The sequence below is a fragment of the Dipteris shenzhenensis genome, chromosome 7 (genome assembly GCF_047967505.1).
Source record: "Dipteris shenzhenensis isolate YYH24624 ecotype China chromosome 7, Dip_SZ_1.0, whole genome shotgun sequence".
NCBI lineage: Eukaryota > Viridiplantae > Streptophyta > Polypodiopsida > Gleicheniales > Dipteridaceae > Dipteris > Dipteris shenzhenensis.
Window position 1 is genome coordinate 41,513,039 of NC_141602.1, and position 11,898 is coordinate 41,524,936.

An 11,898-nucleotide genomic window follows, 5' to 3' on the forward strand; every position below is an offset into this window, starting at 1 on the left:
TCTCTCTCTCTCCCCTCTCCTCTTCATTTCCTCTCTCTCTCTCTCTCCCCCCTCTCCTCTTTATTTCCTCTCTCTCTCTCTCTCTCTCTCTCTCTCTCTCTCCCTCTCCTCTCTGTTTCATCTCCTCTTCATTTCTTCTTCTTCTTCTTCTTCTTCTTCTTCCTTTTTGGGTTATGTACCACATTTGAGTTTCTCTGATTTTGAATTTTGTGAGCATTGTCTCTATGGGAAGCAGACTAAATCAGCCCATAAAAGAAGGGGAAAGAAAGAGTTTGAAATGCTTGATTTGGTGCATTCAGACGTATGTGGTCCCACGCCTACACGATCATTAGGCAGGGCTGAATACTATGTGACATTCATTGATGATGCAACTAGGAAAGTGTGAGCTTATGCTATAGTTCGGAAGAGTGATGTGTTCCAGGTATTTCAGAAATGGCTGGCCTTGGTTGAGAATCAGTCAGGTAGAACGCTTAAATGCCTACGAACTGACAATGGTGGAGAGTATCTCTCTCATGACTTTCAGCATTTCTGTGATACACGTGGGATTAAGAGGGAGCTCACATCCCCTCATACTCCAGAGCAAAATCCAGTTTTGCAGAAAAGATGAACCGTACCATTCAAGAAAGGTTGCAATGCACGCTTTCCAATGCAAGTCTTTCTGGTGGTTTTTGGGCTGAGGCAATGAAGACTATAGTGCATGTGATCAATAGATCACCTAGTAAGAGTTTGGATGGTGGTATTCCTAAAGAGGCATGGAGTGGCAAGAATCCCTCTTACTCTCATTTGCGTATATTTGGGTGTGAGGCATATGCACATGTGCCAAAAGTGCTTCGAAAGAAGCTAGATCCTAAGTCTAGGAAATGCATCTTTCTGGGTTATGGTGAAAGTGGAGAGATGGGCTATCGTCTCTGGGATCAGAAGCAAAGAAGATCATACGCAGCCATGATGTAGTCTTCAATGAGAAAAAGATGCATAAGACACCCATGAGGGATGTGGAAATGAGGAGAATCAAATTCCAGGATGTGAATCCACCTACATATGTTGATAGACAGCAAGCTGTCCATGCACCAAATGTGCAAGAAATGGTACCACCAAGTACTCCCACATGTATACAATCAAGGGTAGATGATGGATCATCTATTGGTGGAAATGATGAGCCAAATGTGGTTGATATGCAGGTGCGACAGCAAGCTGAAATGCCCTTGAGAATATCATCTAGAGTGTCTAGACCACCTGATAGGTTTTGTTCCAAGGATAGACTATGTGATGCTTACTGATTGCCGGGAGCCTTCTTGCTACAGAGAGGCTATGATGCGTGAGGATCAACGCAAGTGGGAGTATGCTATGCAATCAGAGATGAGTTCACTTATGAAGAATAAGACTTGGGACTTGGTTTCTTTGCCACATGGAAAGAAAGCATTGCCATGTAAATGGGTCTACAAAATGAAGGTCACAGGTGATGATGTGCCTAGATACAAGGCCAGTTTGGTTGCTAAAGGGTTCAAGCAAGAGAAGGGTTTGGACTTTGATGAGATATTCTCTCCGGTTGTGAAGATGATCACACTTAGATGCATGCTTGGACTAGTGCCATCAGAAGATATGGAGCTTATGCAAATGGATGTCAAGACAGCTTTCTTGCATGGGGATTTGCATGAGGAAATTTACATGGTACAGCCGGAAGGTTTGAAGAAAAAAGCAAAGAGCATTTAGTTTGCAAGCTGAAGAAGAGTCTCTATGGTCTTAAGCAAGCCCTAGAGAATGGTATCAAAAGTTTGATGCTTTCATTCAATCTCAGGGTTTTAGAAGGAGTGAAATTGATCACTGCCTCTACACTAAAAGGGCTAAGGAAAATAGCCTGATAATCTTGCACTATATGTGGATGATATGCTATTGGCTAGCAAGAATACTTATGAGCTAGATGCATTAAAGTCCAAGTTGCATGAGGCCTTTCATATGAAGGATTTGGGATTTGCAGGTCATATTCTTGGTATGTGCATCACGCGTGATCGGAGTAGGAAACTCCTTTGGCTTTCACAAAAAGAGTATGTTACAAAAGTATTGCAGCGTTTCAATATGGAGGGGGGGAAGGCAGTGAGTACTCCATTGCCTCCATATGTGAAACTGAGTCATACAGATAGTCCCAAATCAGATGAGGAGAGGTCCATGATGGCCAAGGTTCCTTATGCATCAGCAGTTGGGAGTCTTATGTATGCTATGATAGCTACTAGACCAGACATTGCATTTGTAGTGGGAGTTGTTAGCCGGTATATGGCTAATCCAGGAAAGAGGCATTGGGAGGCAGTTAAGTGCATCATGAGATACATGAAGGGTACCAAGGAGATGTGCATCTGCTTTGGTAGAGGAGATATGCGTGTACTTGGGTACACAGATTCAGACTATGCAGGGCATGTGGATGGTAGGAGATCCACTTCTGGTTATGTGTTCACCTTTGCAGGTGGTGCAATGTCGTGGATGTCTTGCGCACAAAAGTGCGTTGCTTTGTCTACCACAGAGGCTGAGTATGTTGCAGCCACAGAGGGTTGCAAGGAGGCTATATGGCTTGATCGGCTAGTGGGAGATTTGGGGATTCATACAGGTGTACCGACATTGCATAGTGATTCCACGAGTGCTATTCAGCTAGCACGGAATCCGGTCTTTCATGCAAAGACCAAACACATTGAGGTCAGGTACCATTTCATCTTGAGGACAAGCGCATAGAGCTTGTCAAGGTTCATACAGATGATAACCCTACAGATATGCTGACGAAGAGTCTACCTAGTCAGTGGTTTGAGTATTGTCGTGTATTGATGGGCATTGGATAGTATGCTCACTGGTTGTTGTCCCTTAAAGGCACATTGTCCTTTAAGTGGGAGGTTGTGGGGGTTAAAGGTCACTGTGCCTTTACCCCGATTATGTACAATACTCAAACACATATATAAATGAATGAAAAAGAAGATTAGGGTGGTTCTGCACCCACCAAAACTTGTGTGGCTCTCTGTCTCTCTCTCTCTCCTTCTTCTATTCTTGCTTCCATTGAGAGCACTCTTAGAAGAAGAGGTTGAAAAGGTAGATATTTTGTATCATAAACTGACCAACATAGATTCGATATTGGGATTGTGTGGAATTATTCCACTTTTAGACAAAATGAATATGTTGAGTAAAATGTCACAATCGAAGGATATTTATATCAATGAATATGTCAAGGCAATAAAACTCACTAATTTGAGTATAACAACAGCATACGATAAGAAGTCAAGCTCCAGTTTTCAAGACGAGAAATTGTTTAAAGATTGGAAAAGTTTAATAGACCTAGATGGGGATTCCTCACTTTTAACATGTGACCAGGAAGGATATGTTTGCCTTCGTGCAAACAATCATATTTTCAGGATGACAAGAGAAAACAAACAACACAAAAGACTACAATACATTAAAAAGAGGCTTTTTTAAAGAAAGTACAAATGGTGAAAAATGCCCTTAGTGAAGTTGCAAGTGCAGTGGTAGATGAGATTAGAAGTAGGTTTCCACGAAATGACCTAATGGAAGCATTTACCATCATATTTTCACATGGATCTTATGAAAATATCAAAGCAGGTCTAAAGAATCATTTGGATGCTCTCAAAAAACAATTTGGATGGGACATGGACATGGACAATATAAAGTACAATGGTTTGTTGGATTTTGGAAAGCTTTATTCACAGTCTTCTCTTTTTGGAGAAGTCATGCACCAGCAAAGTAATTTAATGGAAAACGTTCAAATGCAAGGTTCGATGGTTCGGCTTTGGAACAAGCTCTCTCATAGTACATTCCTACAAGATAACATTTCTGAGTACTTCAAGCTTGCAAAGTTATGTCAAACCTTTATTCTTGGCTCAGCTGAGGATGAAAGGTGTTTTAGTGCTCTCGGTTACTTGAAGAATAAGCTTCGTAATAAGCTAGATGATAACTTAGATCTTAGCTTGAGATTATACTCTTGTTCTTATGATGTTAGTAGCTTTCCATATGATAGAGCATTAGCACTCTAGAAGTCAAGTTGTAAAAGAAAAGGCTATAATTAGCTTTTTTGGACTATTTAAATTAGACTTTGAGAATTTTCTTCCCCCATTGGATTTGAAGGATATTCATTATCCTTAAACAATTTTATGTTTTGCATAATCTACAGTATCCTAAATGCTAGCTATTTCATGTATTTTGAAATTATGTAAAACGGAAAAGACATAGTTTTCAATATAACTAGTTTTTAGTATATTTGTGAAAATTGAAAGTTTTTTAAATGCCTATAATATTTAGCCAAGTTTTGAAACAAAAATTATAACAAAAGATATAATTCGCCAATTTTTTGAAACTTTTAAAAATAATTTATAAAAATTTTCGCCAGTATATTATAATACTATATTTCTATACCTTCGATAAAAACATCCCTGGTGGGAGGCCCGTAGTGAGGTTTCTATGGAGCCTTGGGCTGTCATCAGTCGAGGAGAGATGGGCTGCCCATGAGCTTCGAGTTGGATGTTGCTTTGTTGAGGAATGGTTGTAGATAGAGCTTCGGGCTCTCTCTCTCTCTCTATTACTCACATGCAATGATGGAAAAGTCTCTCTCTCTCACTCAATGATGAACAGAAATTCTCTTCTTCCTCTTAGTAGAAATCTCTCTTTCTCTCTAGCAATGAACAAGATCTCTCAAGGAAACCTTTCCCTCTCACAAGAAGCAATGAACCAAATGAATAAAAGGAGCTCTCTTGAAGAAACTCTCACAAATCTCTCAATCATGAAGAGAACATGAATCTCTCACAAACTCTTGAAGGAGGTGAATGGAAATCCCTTACAAAGAACTCAAGCAATGAACAAAAATATGGATGAAAATTCCTTTCACATGAACAGAACTGAATGAAATTTTCCTTCTCTCGAAAGAAGTGAACTTGCATGAAGAACACTTAGGAGAACTCTCAATCTCACAATCTCTCTCACACTCTCAAGAAAAGCTCAAGAATCACAATGCCTCAATAGTAGAAGGCAAGGGAGCTCTGATACCATGACAAAATATGAAGAGGGAAGAAGAGAAGAGTAGAGATGAGGAGAGAGGGCATAGCTAGAGAGCACACCACAAATGACTAATTGTACACTAGATTTAGTTGAAAATGTAAAATATATACAAACCCATTTAGGGTTAGGGTTAAGGCATCTAACCCTTTTGTTTATAGCACTCTATTGGGTTAGTGCTCTGCAGATATGATCACCTGATGGCGCTATGCACATATGATCACATGATGTTGAGCGTGAACTCTCAACAGGACAACTATGAGAGCATTGTGTCTATAGAGTAGTGGCAAAGCTCCGCTTGTAATATCTTGAGCCTAAAAGATGGTCTTATGAATCTTAAAGGATGAGGATAGCCAAAATCCTCTCTAGAAAAGATCCAATCATACTTGCAAAATCAGGATCTAGAGAGAGAAATACTAAATCTAGTGAGAGAGAGAGACTAAAAGCCTACACTTTTTGAGGTCCCTCCACATTGTGTAGAGACCCAAAAGGTCCCCCCACTTTGTGTAGAGACCCAAAAGGTCCCCCCCAAAAGTGGAGGGACTCATGTCCAAAATGGGTCCCACCACGAAGGTACCTACGGATTGTGTAGAGACCAACATGTATAAATATCTCTCAATGGACTCGCAAAAAGAGTAGTCCTAAAAAAAATTTATCTCCAAAAGAGACATTCTCATGCATATGCTAAAGAGAGAAGGAGTTCTATTGCTCTGCATTACTATTACTCGTATTGTCCTCCTCATCCTAACTAGATGGGTCACTTGGGACCTCATCTTGCACATCTTCTAATATATATTGAAACTCTTCTTGGACGATGTACCCACGGTCCAAGAAGATGTCTACATAGTTCATGATGTCTTTAATAGTCTCCTCCTTGTTAATTTCTAGCACAAAGTGGTCTCTCCAAAGCTTGCAAAGATATTGTAGGTTGGTTTGTGCGACCCTCAGGTAATGTTGCTCCCATGACAATCAGTCTGGACCCCACCTACGTGCTTGCACTTTGATGTTAAAATTATCCAATCTACATCATGCACAATTTTTTTTGCTACATGTGATAGCAGAGTATCCATGTGTCGAATGGTGGCAACATGAGGAAGTGGGTTGGGGTTTATGGAAGACTGTCGGGGAGAGGTCATTCCATTTATAATTTGTTTGAAAAAAACAACAAAATATAGGCATATAAAACACATGATAAATCATATCAAGGCACTCATTCAAGATCTGTAAAAAAGAATTCAGAGTACAAACAAGCTACATTCACATTCACTTCTATTCAAAAAATTAAGTGGACCAATAAGCCGATATATATCGCACAAGCCAATATATTCCCATATGATAATTTTAGTATTGCATCCACTCTCCTTTATTCCACAATCTTTCCCAATCACATCCCCTATCACCCTATCCCCTTTATCCTCCTCAGCTTTTGTATGCTTGATTCTTTGCTTTTCCCTTCTTCACTTCATCCTCCCTCAATCTTTAAAGTCTCCCCTCCTCTCTTCTTTTTCTCACACCACTCCCCTCGTATATCTCTCACCATTCTTTTTTGGTCTATTACTCGTTCCCTTCTCATCACTCTCTTGTCATTCTCTTCTCATCATTCCCCTCCTTCCACTCCTTTCACTCTACTACTCCTTCTCACTCTCTCATTGCTCCCTTCTCGTCGCTCTCTCTCTATTACTCCCAATGGCCCCTAGTGAAGAAGCTCTAATAACATACTTGAAGGTGTTGTGCCATCAGTATCACGATATAAAGGATGGGGAGGTAGATGTACCATTGCTCCCCGAGGCGCATCTATAACCCTCCGCACATGCCACAGACGAGGATTATTCCAACTAGGATAAGATAGATCGTGAAATCCTGGAGGATTCTATTGAGTGTGTGATGAGCTACATCCAAGAGGAAGGCCTCATGCCCAAGGAAGCTCCTTGGAGTAAGGAGCCAAAGAAGAAAGAAGTGAAGGACAAGAAGAAGAAAAAAGATGACAAAGGAGAGGGTAGCACTTCATAGAAGACCAAACGATGAGAAGACTAAAGTATTATAGAGTACTCCGATTTGGAGAATGTAATTACTGTTTCTAGTATATGAGAGGGAGCCCTCTCTTGGATATTTTTTATGCTCTAAGAAGTGATTATGTTGTAACCCCTCTTGGATATTTGTTATGCTCTATGAAGAGATTATGTTGTATCCCTCTCTTGGTTATTTATTATGTTGTATGTTTTTGAAAAGATGAAAGAAGGTGAGATGTTGAAAGAGAGAGGAGAGGAGAGGAGAGAGAAAACAAAGAAGAAAAGAGAGATAAGAGAGAAAATAATATAAAGAGAGGAGAAAAGAGAGAAAGAGAGAGGGGAGAAAGAGGATGTGAACATAAGAGAAAGGGAAAAGGAGATGAGCGAAGGAAAAGAGAGGACCTTTACCCCAGTTATGTACAATACTCAAACACATATATAAATGAATGAAAAAGAAGATTAGGATGGTTCTACACCCACCAAAACTTGTGTGCTCTCTGTTTTTCTTTTTCCCTCTTCCGTTCTTGCTTCTGTTGAGAGCACTCTCAACTGGTATCAGAGCCCGGGTGATCTAGCTGAGCGTGTGTGAATGCTTGAAGCTCAGCAGCTTTGTGGGAGGAAGGAGAAGCTCTGTGGGAAGCTTTGTGGGTGACTTTACTTGCATCCAAGTGTGTAGAGACCTTGGAGGAACCTTTGGAAAAGTCACTTTCGTTTTGCGAAGTGGTTTTGAGAGCATGTTAAGTGTTTTCAATGAAAAAGTCGTTTTTTGAGCTTTTCCCTATTCCATTCGATGACGGAGACTCCGTATTGACTTGTAGAGGCAACTATTTCTTGCTTTTGGTGTCCACGTCACTTCACGAGCTTGGAAAAACCTTCATTCTTGAATCTAGGATCATTTCACTGGAATTCTGACTCAATGTGTCAGTTTCTACGTTTTTTTGCCCGGGTGTTGGAACTCAAGTTTAGAGCAACCATTTGGAGATCTGTCAGTTCCGGTGGACTCAGGAGGTCCTAAAACTTCTATGTTGCTCATCATTTACAGTCCGGTGGAGTTTACAAACAGCTCTATTTCCAAAAACGTTTTTCAATCCGTGTGTTGGACCCAATGATTGAGACCACGGTTTCCAAAACCATCAGTCCCATTGCACTCCGGACGCCCAAAAACCCCTACCTGCTAGTTCTTACATGATTCAGTGGAGGATTTTTAGAGTTATAGATCTCTGTGTATTCGATTTCGTCTCTCTGTTATGCATTTTTCATTCTAAGGTTTTGAAACCTTAGATTTATGCCACATGGCAGTCGATAAGTGTTGACTCCCATTTCTCACTCATCGATTGGGATTTTGGAGTTCCAGCAGAAGAGAGATATTTGCAGATTTTCTTGCTGAGTCTGATTATGCAATGGCACCCATGTTTTGAGGCATCTCAGGTTCTATTTTCAATAGCGGTCATTACCATGGGACTATGATTTCTTGAGTATACCTTATGCAGATCACACTGGTTGCAGTTTGAGCAGTGTGCGTTCATTTGTGGTATGCATTGGGTTGTAGTGGATGATTTATAGGCTATTTGGATGCATTGCGGTCCTTATTGGATGCGCTGATAGGCCCAAATTGCCTTGTGGGATGCTATTTTTATGGACGCTTTGCACATGGATGCTATTTTATGCTGAGGGACAGCTTTGACACATTGCAGGTGATGCACTGATAGTGCTATGCTCTCTTGGATGAGATATTATTAATGCATATGCCAGTGGATGGTGTTTATGCTTGAGTCATTTGGCACTTATTGGCATTTTGGATTGCCATTGCAGTTGGCATTTTCTTTTGGGCCAGATTTGCTCATATGGATGCATAGTATATGCACATGAGTCAGATGCTTTAAGACATGACTTTTGGTGATATTTCACTCTATTGTGGCATACACATTTGGGTGCATCTGGTATTTGGTGTGACTAGCATTTGGGATTTTTGCTTCATTTGCAACATGGCATCCTCTTCCATGTTTGAAAAGAAGTTTTTTAGCATTAAAACGTTTGATGGGACAAACTTTTCTTTGTGGAAAGAACAAATAAGGGATGTGCTTATTCAAAAGAAGCAGATTAAACCCTTGGCAGGGATTGAAGCTAAGCCTGCAAATATGTCTGAGGATGAATGGAATGAGTTGGATGCATTAGCAAAATCTACTATTAGACTTCATCTTGCAGAGTCAGTTTATTTCATAGTAGTAAATGAGCAGACTATAGAAGATTTGTGGAAGAAACTATGTGCCACTTATGAAAATGAAACTACCTCTAATAAAGTTTATCTCATGAAGAGGTTGTTTGAGCTGCAGATGAAGGAAGGGGTCTGCATTGCTTCTCACTTGAATGAATTCAATATCATTTTCAGCTAGCTTCAGGCTCAGAAGACGATTTTTGATGCGGAGACTAAGGCAATATTTCTCTTATGTTCATTGCCATCCTCACGGGATACCTTTACCTTAGAAGTCTATCAATGAGTGGCCTTTGATCACTTTCTTTTCATTACTTGTACCTTCTACAGTCTTGTAAACCTTCCCACAATGCTTCTCAATCGTATCAATCTTCAATTGTAACCGTGCCTCCTTTTTCCTTGCCCATGTGCATATTTTACAAATGGCCCACTTTGGTGCATCCCCAGTGTCCACTTGTTCTACGTCTAACCAAGGATAATTGGCTACCCAATCTTCTTGAAAATTCCTGCGAATATCCCAATCTCTCTTTCTCTTCTACTTACTTGAAGAGTTGCAACTTTGTGATGCATTCTCAATGGCTTCTTCAGTTGGTGTTGACATTGATGATACTATTTCTAACATTTTTCCACTTTCCAATCCAGTTAAATCCACCACGTCATTATTTGTCAATGATGTGCCAGCTGATGAATTTTCAATTCCAATTGCATTCCCTAAATTATAGTTTTGTGATCCTATCTTCCGTGCTTCCAAGACTTGAAAACTCAAATCCCTGTTAAAACTATCATCGTTAAGCAGTGATCTAGAACATTGATTTCTAGCATAATGCATTGTGCCCAGAGCATGTTCAGGAGTCCCATAAATTGCTTCATGATTCATGGATGATGAACTTAAGAGTAAATTCTCTGGTGTACTTGATGTTGTAAACATGTTTATATTAGTGCCCAATGATGTAGAAGGTAATAAGAAAGATGTCATTTTTGTATTTTTCTCTAGAGCTTGAACTTTCTTCTTTCTTCCCATGATAAGTACCTATTTAAAATATTATGTCTTTATTAGTTGAGCATAAAATAGAACATAATTTCTTTTCTCTAAACACATGCTGAAAAAATAGCATAATAATTCTTATCCTTATAAAATTATGTGCACTTCAAGTGTGTTGCAAATCAAGTATAACACATCTTCCAAGAGAAGAAATACTTTAATTTATTTTCATACAAATCTACTATATGAATACAAAATGAATATAAGTCCACCACATGAATACAACAACAAGATATTGCTAGCTTCAAAGCAACATTCATCTCATCAAGGGGCCGCATTGCTAGACTTGCATTACATCCAAAGCAACATTCAAAGGTAGACTGAGTATATTTTCTATGTTGGTAGCTTCAAAGCAACATTCATCTCATCAAGGGGTCGCATTGCTAGACTTGCATTACATCCAAATGTTGATAGGATTCTATAGGTATCCATAAGTGCTATTCTCTCTATAGAATTCTCAGTCATCATCTTTTCAAAGGCATGTTTTTTAATACACTTTAATAGTGCACTATCAGGCATGTGGCGAGACTATTCAAAATACCCAACTGCATCTTCCCAAAACTGTATAATCTCTGTAATTATCCATCCTAATGCATATATGTCTGACTGAGGGCTATACACACCTCTCCTAGAAAAACATTGAAGCTCAGGTGCAAACCACTTCTTTCGTGCATGCTCTTGCTCTTTCTTATGCTTCCTTTGTGTAAATTGTTGGTCAGTCTCTAGAGGTGTCTTCTTCATATCCTTAAAAGCTTTTCTAGTCTCTGAAGAAACTAGTGCCATCCCTAATCAATTATGCCAACTCTACATGCACCATTTGCTGTGAAATCTAACAGAATGTTACTAGGATGTAAGTCTGTATGAATCCATTGACCCTTATGTAACCTTGCTAGTCTAGCAATGAGTGCATGTATAATGTGATGCACATTTGAACTAAAGTAGTTAATTTGCTCTATTTTCTCCCTTGTGCATACATCTTCCAATGTTCCTTGTGCCCTTGCCTTCGTTTCTTTGCCTCTTTTTAGGACTATAAAACTTTTAAAAAATAAATACGCATACATTTCTTTAGCTTGTCAACTAGATCTAAGGAACTTGGTCCTAGGTTGTGGTGCCTCTTAGCCCCCTGCCTTGTGAGCACAGGAACCAGACACCACTTCCTAAACCAAGCCCTTCTTTCATGTTTGAGATCATAATACTACACTACATAAAGCATGCCAAACCAATTTCAACTTACTCTATACAATGCACCAATAAATACATTAAAAAAGAAAGAGCACATCACAGACAATGATGCATATGCATATTCACAACAAAAACTTTTAAAAAATAAATAAGCATATATTTCTTTAGCTTGTCAACTAGATCTATGAAACTTGATCCTAGGTTGTGGTGCCTCTTAGCCCCCTGCCTTGTGAGCATAGGAACCAGATACCACTTCCCGAACCAAGCCCTTCTTTCATGTTTGAAATCATAATACTCCACTACATAAAGCATGCCAAACCAATTTCAACTTACTCTATAGAATGCACCAATAAATACATTAAAAAAGAAAAAGCACATCACAAACAATGATGCATATGCATATTCACAACAGAAAA